At 42.9% G+C, this 10937-nt stretch overlaps 1 protein-coding gene across 2 annotated transcripts in view; it reads left to right on the top strand.

The window, feature by feature from the left end:
* The first annotated feature begins 9123 nt into the window (after positions 1 to 9123).
* The window catches only part of TCERG1 (transcription elongation regulator 1), a 737036-nt gene continuing 735222 nt past the window's right edge, over positions 9124 to 10937 (top strand). For both annotated transcript variants that reach the window (XM_069244676.1, XM_069244675.1), the window contains exon 1: positions 9124 to 9228. The gene's annotated coding sequence lies outside the window, so the exon portion shown is untranslated. The remainder of the gene's footprint in view (positions 9229 to 10937) is intronic.

Below are 10937 nucleotides of genomic sequence, written 5' to 3'. Positions count from 1 at the left end.
TTGTATCTAGGTCTGTGTTGGCTATTAGTTGTGTTTCTAAATCATCAAAACTGAGTTTGCTCCAAGGCCGATAGGTGCATGTATGTAAGAAGTTGTGGGGTGTGTTGATTTGTGGTGTTTTATGTTGGAAAGTTATCAAATGGTGGTCTGACCACGTGATTGGCGTGATGCTATGAACGGTAACTAGTTCAGGCTTAGCAAAAATGACATCTAGGATGTGTCCAGCGATGTGTGTGGGATTGTGTACAATCTGATGTAGGTTCAATGCGACTAGGCCAGTGGTGATACCTTTTGGATGGGGCATATTGAGTTTGTCAAACCAAATGTTTGGGACCCCAAGAATGCATAGGTTTGAGTATAATGTAATAAGGTTTGAGACTGTATCTAGAAAAGCGTCTGGGAATGTTGAGTTGTTAGATGGAGGTCTGGAGAAAGTTAAAGGAGGAAGTTGGAGCAGTGTGGCATCTGGTGAGGAGGGCTTCACAACCTTGTATGGAAATGTTGTCAGTTTTACTGAGATTTATTGCCTGTTTGAATATAATAGATAGCCCACCTCCTCTCTTGCCTATACGGTTTTGAGTGATGGTTTGATAGTCCGGAGAAAGGGCTTCATGCAACACTGGGGGCCATGTCATCTCCCAACCATTATTCTGTTATGAATAGTAAGTCAGGTTGTGTGTCTGTGAGCAGGTCGTAGATATGGTGTTTGTTTTTTTAGAGTGACCGAGCATTTATGAGCTGGCAGTTTAGAAAAACTGTGTTAGTGGCGGTGTTGTTTTGTTTAGGAGAAGGGTGAGCAGTATATTTTGAGCTTGTAGCAGGTGTGTTGTTAGTTGTGATAACTGTGAGGGTCACAATAGTCTTGTTTTTCAATATACTGTTCCTCTTCCAGCAGGTTTAGGAGGCATTTTGTTGGGAGGGTCTGTGTGGGTGTGTGGGTGGTGAACTTGGTGGCTGAGAGAGACATGAAGAGTGTACTGTTTTTTGTAGGGTACCCTTATTATGTAATAGACAAGGGGATGCAAAGTTGTTACGAGTGGCATGTTGTTTATGCTGTTTGCATCTGTTTAGTGTGGAAGCAGTATAGCTTAGGGGTGGTGGCGGAGCATGTGGATCATGATGTAAGGCTCTAAATTGTGCAATGGACGAGCGGCGGGTGAATGAATGTTGCTGTGTTGGAGTGCTTGTGGTAGATGTTTGTGAAGAGTGAGAATGTAGCGGTAAAGATTCGACGGGATTTGTATTCTTTGTGTAGTCATGAGAGTGGAAGTGGGTGTGGCGACAAGTATAATGAAAGTTTGTGCTGATTTGATGTGCTGATGTGTGTCGTCTGTCTTGTTTTTGTCGAATAGTGAGAGGGGATATTGATGTAGTGGTTTTCAGTGAGGGATCTGTATGTGAGTTCGTGCTGGTGAGTGGAATTAGAGTATTACAGGGGGTGTTGATGTGTTTTGGAGATTAATGTATGAGGTGTGTAAGAGGGGATGGATGTGTGTCAGGGGAGTTTGTGTTAGTTGTGATGACTGGAACAGGTAATATTTGTTAGTAGAGTGGAGTGTGAGGATTGTATGGTTGTGTGTAATTGGTGAAGAGAGGGGAAGGGCATTTGTAGATGGTGTGTTGGAAGGCTGAGTTTAGGAAATGTCATGATGAAAGGTGGTCTGTGTGGAGTAAATAGAGGATAGTGTTGTTGTTTTGTATGAACAGGGAGTGTGTATCTGGAAGGCTGAAAGTAATGTATAATGTGGTTTTGTGTTGTGTGGGTGATGGCAGGTTGGGTTAGTGGGAGTGGATATGTATTGTATATGGGGTATTGTGTTGGATGATGGGACATTGCAATCTGTATGAGGCCAGTTTGTGATACAGGAGTTGGATGTCTTTGCAGATAATGTGTTTGCATGTTGATGGATGTGTAGGGAGTAAGTTCCTTTCTGATAAATGGGAAAATGGGCAGCACTAATGGCCCTAGGCCTGACCAGTCCTGAAGAGGCCCAAATAGGCAGCTGCCCTTGTCCTCTCCGCCCTTCGCCTCAACGCCCGGGCTGAGATGCCCTGAGCCTTAGGCTTAAATAGCCCTACTGGCCAATAGAAATCTAGTCCTAACCCTAACCAATCAGATTTGTAACCCTAATTCAAACAGCCAATGCGAGATACAGCCCTAATCACAAATCATACCCCTAATCCTGACAACCAATCACACCCCCAACCCTAGAACCCGGAACCAATCAGAATCTCAGCCCTGCTACCAATCACAAGCCCAACCCTAAAAACCAGGAACCAATCAGAACCTTAGCCCTACTGCCAATCACAAGCCTAACCCTAAAAACCAGGAACCAATCAGAATTTCAGCCATACTGCCAATCACAAGCCCAACCCTAACAACCAGGAACCAATCAGAATCTCAGCCCTACTGCCAATCACAAGCCCAACCCTGAAAACCAGGAACCAATCAGAATCTCAGCCCTACTGCCAATCACAAGCGCAACCCTGGAAACCAGGAACCAATCAGAATATCAGCCCTACTACCAATCACAAGCCCAACCCTGAAAACCAGGAACCAATCAGAATCTCAGCCCCACTACCGATCACAGGCCTAATCCTAAAAACCAGGAACCAGTCAGAATCTCAGCCCTACTACCAATCACAAGCCCAACTCTTATCCCTAAGCCAATAGAAAGACCACCCCCCAACAACCTATCACAACACCATATGCAACAACCAATAGAAACTTATATAAGGGCCAAGTTAACTGAAGCCCATTCCTGTGGGAAGGGAGGAGTGAGCTGCTGCTCTATTCAGAATCTCCCGGGATACAGAGAGGCTGAATCCACACTTCCAAGCTTGCAGAGTCTACTTTCCAGGTAAGGGAGCGATTGTAAAAACACTGAAATACTGCTTGTCGGCACTTCTGAAATGTGCCTTTTTTAAGGCAAAAACAGGGGATGCAGACAGTTTCTAAACACAATTTAAATCACAGAAACAGATTAAGCAGTGTCCTAAACACAATCTGGAAGATGTATGTAGCCTTTTTACTTAGAAAAGAGGGGGGGTTATGTAGTCTTGTGCCACAAACTAGGAGGGAAATCTCAAACAGGCACGGCTAAAAAACAGCACTTTCAAAGGCCAAGCTGCCTGAAACACAGAGAGCCTACAGTAAACAGACACAGGTAGCAGTAAACAAACACACATTTAGAAAATTATAAAATTTCCCAGAAAGGTCTGGGGCTACTTACCTAGGTCTCTTAGGAATACCTGATCACTGGGCTGTATTAGGGCAGAGGGAAAATGTTGGGCTCACAAAATGGAGGTGACTGTCTTAGTGTTCCCTTCACAAACTTAAGGGGCCAGAGCAGGTGTGGGAGGAGGGCTCAGGTTGTCTGGGACTCAGAGAGCCAATCAGCTAGGCCCAGCCCCTGTGGGAAGAGAGGAGGGAGCTGCAAATTATTGTGCCCCTCACTGACAATCTTCCTGAGAGGGCAGAAAAATTAAAACTCTGTATGAGTGGTGTTAGCCGCTGTCTGAAGGATAATTTACTTAAGCTTAATGATGTATGATATTTGGAGCCCAGCATTCTATCTGGTCAGAGCTACGGTGGCTGGAATCATGTGGGGCCCTCCCTACTCCTGCAGAGTCAATTGAGAACCTTGAAGACCTATTTTTCACCTCTCTCAACTTCATCTACAGGTAAACCGTACCACGAGGAGTTGCTTTTTCATTATTCATTCCCTCAGGATGAACAACAGATAGCGCAAAATGCAACCGCACGTCTCATTCTTAACACCCCCTCCCCTCCAGATATGTATTTCTGTGAGAGAAGGCCTCCAAAACTGGCTGCCAATTAGGAAGCAAGTGATCTTCAAGGCACTTAGCATAGTGTACCTAGCCCTTCATGGCAAATGATCCCTGGCCATCAGGTCATTTTTTTTATCTGTACAGGCCGACCAGGCACTTAAGATCATCCTCTAGCGGGAAAGTTACTGGTCCAAAATTTCGAAAGCCAAGATGGGGCGCATGCTCCTCTGTGGCAGCTGTCAAATTATCGAACACCCTGCCAAGTTACACTGCTGAGACTGAGTCCTTCATTTCCTTTCTAAAACATTTTAAAGCCTGGCACTTCTCTTCCTAGGCTTGACCTTTTGGTTTCACAGATTATAATGATCTCCCTCTCATCCTCTCCCAGTTTTTGCTGGATTTCAGTCTCTTTGTCTTTTTCACTCTGAGTTGGGTTTTCCCTGCTAGGTTTCTAGAATTCTCAGATGCAGCATTTTGATATCTTTGGGTTTAGAGCACTTTATAAGTTTCTTTTTCTTTTTCTTAATTTAATTTCATCGTGGGCACTAGGTCTACCCGCACAAGTGTGGTAACATATGTATCAGGAGACTTGGGGGAACACAGAATAATAGAATAAGTGTTATAACTAATTGTATTTCTCCACATTTGTGCCTTGCAAATGTAAGCCAGTATGTAATAAAGAAGAGATTTTGAGAAATGCCCTCTAATTTGCTTGCTGATATCGGTACCCACTAATTCGGTGATGTGCAAATAACTATTGTTTGTGGACAACCTATCATCTGCCAATTTTGGAAATACACAGGTTTCCTTCATACCTATATTTCACTCTTTATATTTTACAATATGAATTGCTCTATACCCGATACACAATGAAAATCCATTGCACTGTGCTGCTCAGTTGTTGGCTGTGTACCTCAAGTTCTTGCACAACCCACAAACCCTATATACCCCCATAACCAAAAGGGTCTAGCAAATGTAATGGTACATTGCTTTTGTAAATCACCCACTGAGACAAAAATTCACAAATTAAAACATTGTCACAAATGGACATTTTTTTCCCACTAATATTCAATATTCTATTTCAACAGAAAACCTTGGGGCATCTAGTCAAATGACCTCTTGCTGAATTCTGAAATTAGTCTACTTTTGGAAAATCTATAGCTCCCTAGGATAACCCATGGGTTTCATAGTAGTTTTCATCATAAACTGTAAGTAGGTTGAAAGCACAAAAATGAGGAAAAATCGGCTACCCCCTTTAAAAATACCAAAACTGTGGTAAAAAGCAAAATAGGTTTTTAATTAAGCTCTGTGTGGTTCCTGAAATCTGGGAAAATTGTGACTTTAGCACAGCAAACCTTTTGTTGATGCCATCTTTAGGGAAAAATAGACATGTTTTTGCTGAGCACTTTTTTCTTTTTTTCCCCACAAAAACTCAATTTTTAAAATATTTTGCGTACATTCTCAGTCTCTCCAGGGTTATCCACAAACCCTGGGTACCTTTAGAATCCCGATGATGTTGGAACAAGCATTTGTAATGCAATAGGTTTTACATTTGCTTGAGCTAGAGCTATTGGTGTTGTAAAGAGCTGTTGCTGTTGTAAATGCATAACTAGACTTATGATGCCACATAAATTGGGCAACCCTGCCGCATTACTTGGTCCTCTCTGCCACACAATTCCAGTGGCCCTGCATATAACTAAAGCACTTCTATTTACATTCTTCCTCTATCTGCAGCAAAAAAATAAAAATATTGCCATTATTTATTATATTTTTTATATTATTATTTTGGGGTCCCCTCAACCTAGAGTGAAGACCCAGAGATGACCTAGACAGAATCAGCACATTGTGCAGTGAGATATAGGCAAAAACATTTTGTAAAAGAAAATGCCCGCAAAGCATTGTGAGGCGAGTTTCCGAGTGCAGCAAATATTGTAGTATCTTGACTGTAATGCTCAGAACAGTCTCTAGAGGGCACCACTATAAAAATAACATTAGAGAAACATGGTCATGTAACAATATAGTCAGCTCCTAGAGAGCATAACCACATGAAAACAGAATGGCAGAATGTAATGCAGTGTAACCATATATTTAGCCCCTGGAGGGTGTAGTGCATTACTCATTTTCAGGCCTAGCAGGCCTACTAGAATAATATTATAAACAAGGCCCTTAACCCCTTGGATGCCTAGGATGTAACGGTTATGTCCTGAGCAGCACCGCTCGGGGGCCCAAGATGTAACCGCTACATACCGCACCTGGCCCTCAGGGAAAGTGCTGGCGCTGCCCCGAAGGCCTCCCTCCCACACCCCCACTGGCAGGGCTGGAAGGCGAATCACTTCCCCTTCCCCTCCTGCACCCCCATCTAATGACATCAGCGTGCGATCATGCGCTGACATCATTAGAGGCCTCCCGACGCGCTGGAAGCCATCTGCTTTTAGCGTGTCATGAGAAGAGGAGATAAGTTTCTCCTCCAGCTGGGGGGGGAATTGCTTCAAACGAGGCATCGGGGAAAGGAAAGGGTTTTCTTTTCCCTCAATGCCTCTTTTAGCATTCCTGCCTCCTGATCGTGATGCGATCGGGCAGCAGGAATGCCCACTACGCACCAGGGATTATGTTTGTGTGCGTATGTGCATGTTTTTTGTGTTTTTTGCAAGGGCTGCTCCCACAAGGGGACATAATCTTTTACGCTGTTTCTGCCCCCCCCTGGGGGGCAGATCGGCTCATTATCTTTAAGCCGATCTGCCCCGGGAGGGCAGAAGCCACAATGGCAGCAGGGATGTGCTGCTGTTTTTTTTTGTGTTGGGGCGGCCCCTTGGGTAATAGTTGCCCCCCAAAGTGGGAGAAACACTTTTGGGCAGTTCTGCCCCCGTTAGGGGCAGATCTGCCTTTTTTAAGGCCCATCTGGCCCCAAGGGGGGCAGAATCCACTAGGCACCAGGGATTTTATTTTTGTATGTGTATTTTGTGTGGTGGGTGTCACAATGTATGTGAATTGGGGTTCGTAGTGGACCCTAGTGCCAGCCCGCCAGTGTATATGGTGAGTGCAGATTGGTTGCAGAATGATTTGTATTCTGATTTAAAGAAGTTGTTTTCAACAGTTTTTAGCAGTCAATTGGGAAGTATGAAAAATTTCCAACATACAATTGTTTTGTCGGCGTTGAATGACATTATATTGAGAGGTGATAAAATTGTGCCACCCTACGGTATTCGTGATACTATTGTCAAGGTGGGACATGAAGGACATGATGGCATGGCAAGTACTAGGAGGGAGGTTAAGGAAATATTTTGGTGGCCCGGTCTGGATGGCATGGTGGACCGTTGGGTAAGAGAATGTGATAAATGTATGTTGAGTGATAAATAGGTGAAACCATTAGTAGTGCCATTACAGATGCTAGAACTGCCTGATCGTCAATGGCGTAAAATTGCGATAGATTTTATGGGCCCGTTTGTTACCTTACCTACTAAGGAAGCATATGCTATTGTCCTGATTCATTATTTTTCCAAATGGCCGCAAGTTAGAATGGTGGGCAATATAACTACTGGTACAGTTATTGAATTTCTAAAGGATGTGTTTGCAAAAGAAGGCATTCCCAAAACTATTGTTTCAGACAATGGGGTGCAACTTACTTCTGAAAAAATGCAATCTTTCTTGAAGAGCTGTGGTGTAAGTCATGTGAGGGTATCTTTGTATCATCCTGAGGGAAATGGCCAAGTACAAAGATTTAACAAGGTGATCAAGGAAGCTATACAGTAAGCTTTAGCATCTAAATCATCTTGGAAAGAGGCCATTCAAAGTATGTTAATATCTTACAGGATTACATCACATTCAATCACTGGGAAAACACCTTTTGAGCTATTGAGGGGTTGGAAACCATCTTCTAGATTGATTCCCTGGTGGTTAAAGAACAAAAAACAAAGGATTCTAGTGCTGTGAGGGAACGAGTGCATGAGTATCAAGGTAAAGTGCTGAGGAGAGTTAACAATGGTAAAACTATGCTGAGGTTGGTGGCTGTACAGTATGTACATGTAAAGAATCATGGATTAATACATAAAGGGGGTGCTCGATGGTTGTGTCCTGTGAAGGTCTTGGATGGAGCTGTTCAACTTGAAGATGGGAAAATACATAATTTGTGGCATCTAAGTTTGTTCAAAGCATGTAGTATTCTTGAAGGCTTAGGGTATGATGATCCGGATTATACTAATGGATATTTATGGGGAGACAATTCCATATTTCAGTCAGATGAAGTACGTTCTGATGGTGTTGATGAGCGTGAGTTTAGGTATCAAGGGAATAGTACGATACCTATTCGGAAAAACTAGAGAGAACGGAAATTACCTGGACATTTCAATGAGTTTGTGATGGGATAATGTGTTATATATGTGTTACGTATATTTTGGTTATGTATGTTTCTGTTCTGTTTCGAATAGGAAGAAGAAAAATGTAACAATTAAACAATGTTTTTTGTTTGTTTTGATAACGGGGAAGATGTGTGGCGCGTGGGAATGTTGATCTACATTCGATCTACCTTGTGATGGAATGCGGCCGGGTAGGATAGTTTGGAGGGGAGCTGTTGGGTTGGACGGTGGCCAGCAGATGTGCAGCATCAGCTCCTGTAAAGAACCAACATTTTATTTATTAAATTAATAAAAGATATACTCCAACCTGTCGATGTACGTCTCTACAACCCCCAGTTGAAAAATAAAAATAATTGTCCCCCCTTCAGAATTTTTCACATTTTATAAAGTTTAAATATGTATGTTACCTTTTTAAAAATGTAATAACATGCTTCTGCTCAAAATAAAGCCCTGTTATCTATATAATGCTTCTTTTAGCCAGAGCCTGGCGCCCCCCACTGGGATCACTTGAGGCCCCCCAGTGTGAAGCCCTCTGCCTTACACTATATAGGCTTACTTCGTAAGAGGCAATTTCATTCATGCCAACATTTTAGAAAAGGGGAAAGAGGGAGATTAAAAAAAATCGGGAGAATGTGTTTCTCCCTGTGGATGCTATTGAAGCAGGGGCAGTGTTAGGAGGGAGACAGCAAATAGGGTCTATTGGCATGTGTGCGACTTTCGCAGAGCAGGTTGCTTTACCTTCGTATCTTTCCTCTCGTTTTTTTTTATTTTTCATTAAAAACTTTATTGGGCTCGGTTTGAGAGGCGAACAAGCTAAAGAGAGCAAACACGTTTTGGGCCAATGAGAGCATGGGCTTATGTCCGAGCGTCAACGACGGCAAAAAAAAATTCTACTCTGTCTATGCTTGAACTTTACGTGACCCGTGCGTGATCGCTCATTGGTTGGCTCTTCACCGTCTCGCAAGGCCCTTGGCCAACCACTAGACGCTCCCAAAGGAGAGGAGGAGGAAGAAGGAGGCGGAGGAAGTCAGGAGGAGGCCCGCTGCAGGCCTAGTTAGCACGCCGAAGCCGTCGCCGGTAAAAGGTAAGCCATCTGCACCGGTCTGTTGCCTCTTTGTTTAGAGAATAAGCCCAGAAGCTCTTAAAGCCAAAGCCTCTGGAGCCCCGCAGCGACCAGGGCGTCCGCTTACGACGGCAGGCAACTGGGCCGATGCTGAGTTTCGCTGCTTGTGATCTGTGTAGTTCTGGCTTTGAGGGAAGCAGCATTCCCTTACCTTTTACCCTGTGTAGTTGCGTGGCCAATTATCTTGTTGAAGTTATGGATATAGCCAACTTATTCTTCCAACGCAAGGACAGCGACCGCTACAACATTTCCTTCCGATTCACCCATCCACTTTGTTTGGGAGGCCGAGCACCTGGCGCACTTTATAGGAGATGTTCGTTCTTGGCGCTTAGTGAAGGTTCACATAGGATGCCTCGTAAATTAACATTCCTAGTTTAAACGAGGACAATGCTCTGCCGTATCGGCAAAACCGAACATTATTGCCCCCTTAAGTACATCGGAGCGGTTTGGATCTTAATTTTGACACGTTTGAGACTGTTAACTAAAACGGGTATATTTGACAAGGGCTGCCTTCGGAAAACGATAATCCCGACGGCCCATGTGCTTATTATTGTGTGGCCTATGATCAGTCACTGCTTAATACGTCGCCTTATTCCGGCTCTGTACGTCGCTATACTTATGGACCATTGTAATTGCACTCCAGTTACCAATTGGAACTGTGCATTTGTGGTTTATAGCATGGGTGACATGTGAGAACCATTGTGGTTGCCATTTAAGCAGTACTTCGTATCCAGCAATTAGTTGCTCATCGGGCCATTTGTTTTTCACACAAACTACACATGCATCGTCACTTATAAGAAAGACAAACTATTTTAGATACTTATTATTATTATTATTACGTCGTACGTTTTCAAGTGGACGTCAGCAGTCTTCAAAAGAATTGGCAGAACATCTTTTTAAAAATCGTTAGAAGCTCATCAGTATACAAATACTTTTATACAGTTGCCCTGAAATGTATACTCTTTGATAGAAAGCAGTAAGCACACCAGAACACGCACATTTTGTAGTAGTAATGGTGTTAATAAGGGCAGGCTTCCCTTCTGGGATAGTTGTAGTCAATATTCCAGATGTCTATTTAAAAATGAGTTGTAAACTAGGAAGAAATCTGTTAAGCGGTAGGCAAAGCTTAAGGATGTAAATAGGCTACGCATACAGTTGGTCCTAAAGTGCTTAAAAAAACTGTTAGTTTATCAGGGTATTTTATCATTTGTATAATTATTTAATTAGTGCCTTAAACTACCTCCATTGCGAGACCGGTCTCACTTCTTGATGGGCGTTAATCCAAATTCTCTTTTCCGATCCCACTAATAAACGATCGAGTGTGTTTTTTTTTTTTTTTTTTTTTTTTTTTTTTTAATGGATTGGTCAGTCGTGATTATTGAAATGGCGGTGCTCTTGGACGTTTGGGCAATAATCGGTAAATCCCAAGTACAGGGCAATAACAGTATCCGTTTGTGAAGATATAAGGACCTTAACGTTTTTCTTTTAAAGTTAGTAGAAGAAAGGGATAATGTGTGTTGTATTTTTTTTAAAAATTTGTGCATTCATACAGCGCCAGTCTGTCGAATCAGAAAGGGCTTCCTGGCTGTCAAAAATCCTATTTAAGAAAAGTTTTTATGCTCTTCCGAAGACATTAATTTCTAAAGGCATGTTCTATTAAGATTTGCAGA

The sequence above is a fragment of the Pleurodeles waltl genome, chromosome 7 (assembly GCF_031143425.1).
Source record: "Pleurodeles waltl isolate 20211129_DDA chromosome 7, aPleWal1.hap1.20221129, whole genome shotgun sequence".
In the NCBI taxonomy this organism is placed as follows: domain Eukaryota; kingdom Metazoa; phylum Chordata; class Amphibia; order Caudata; family Salamandridae; genus Pleurodeles; species Pleurodeles waltl.
Note: the sequence above shows the minus strand (reverse complement) of the source record. Positions and strands in the feature narration are given on the sequence as shown.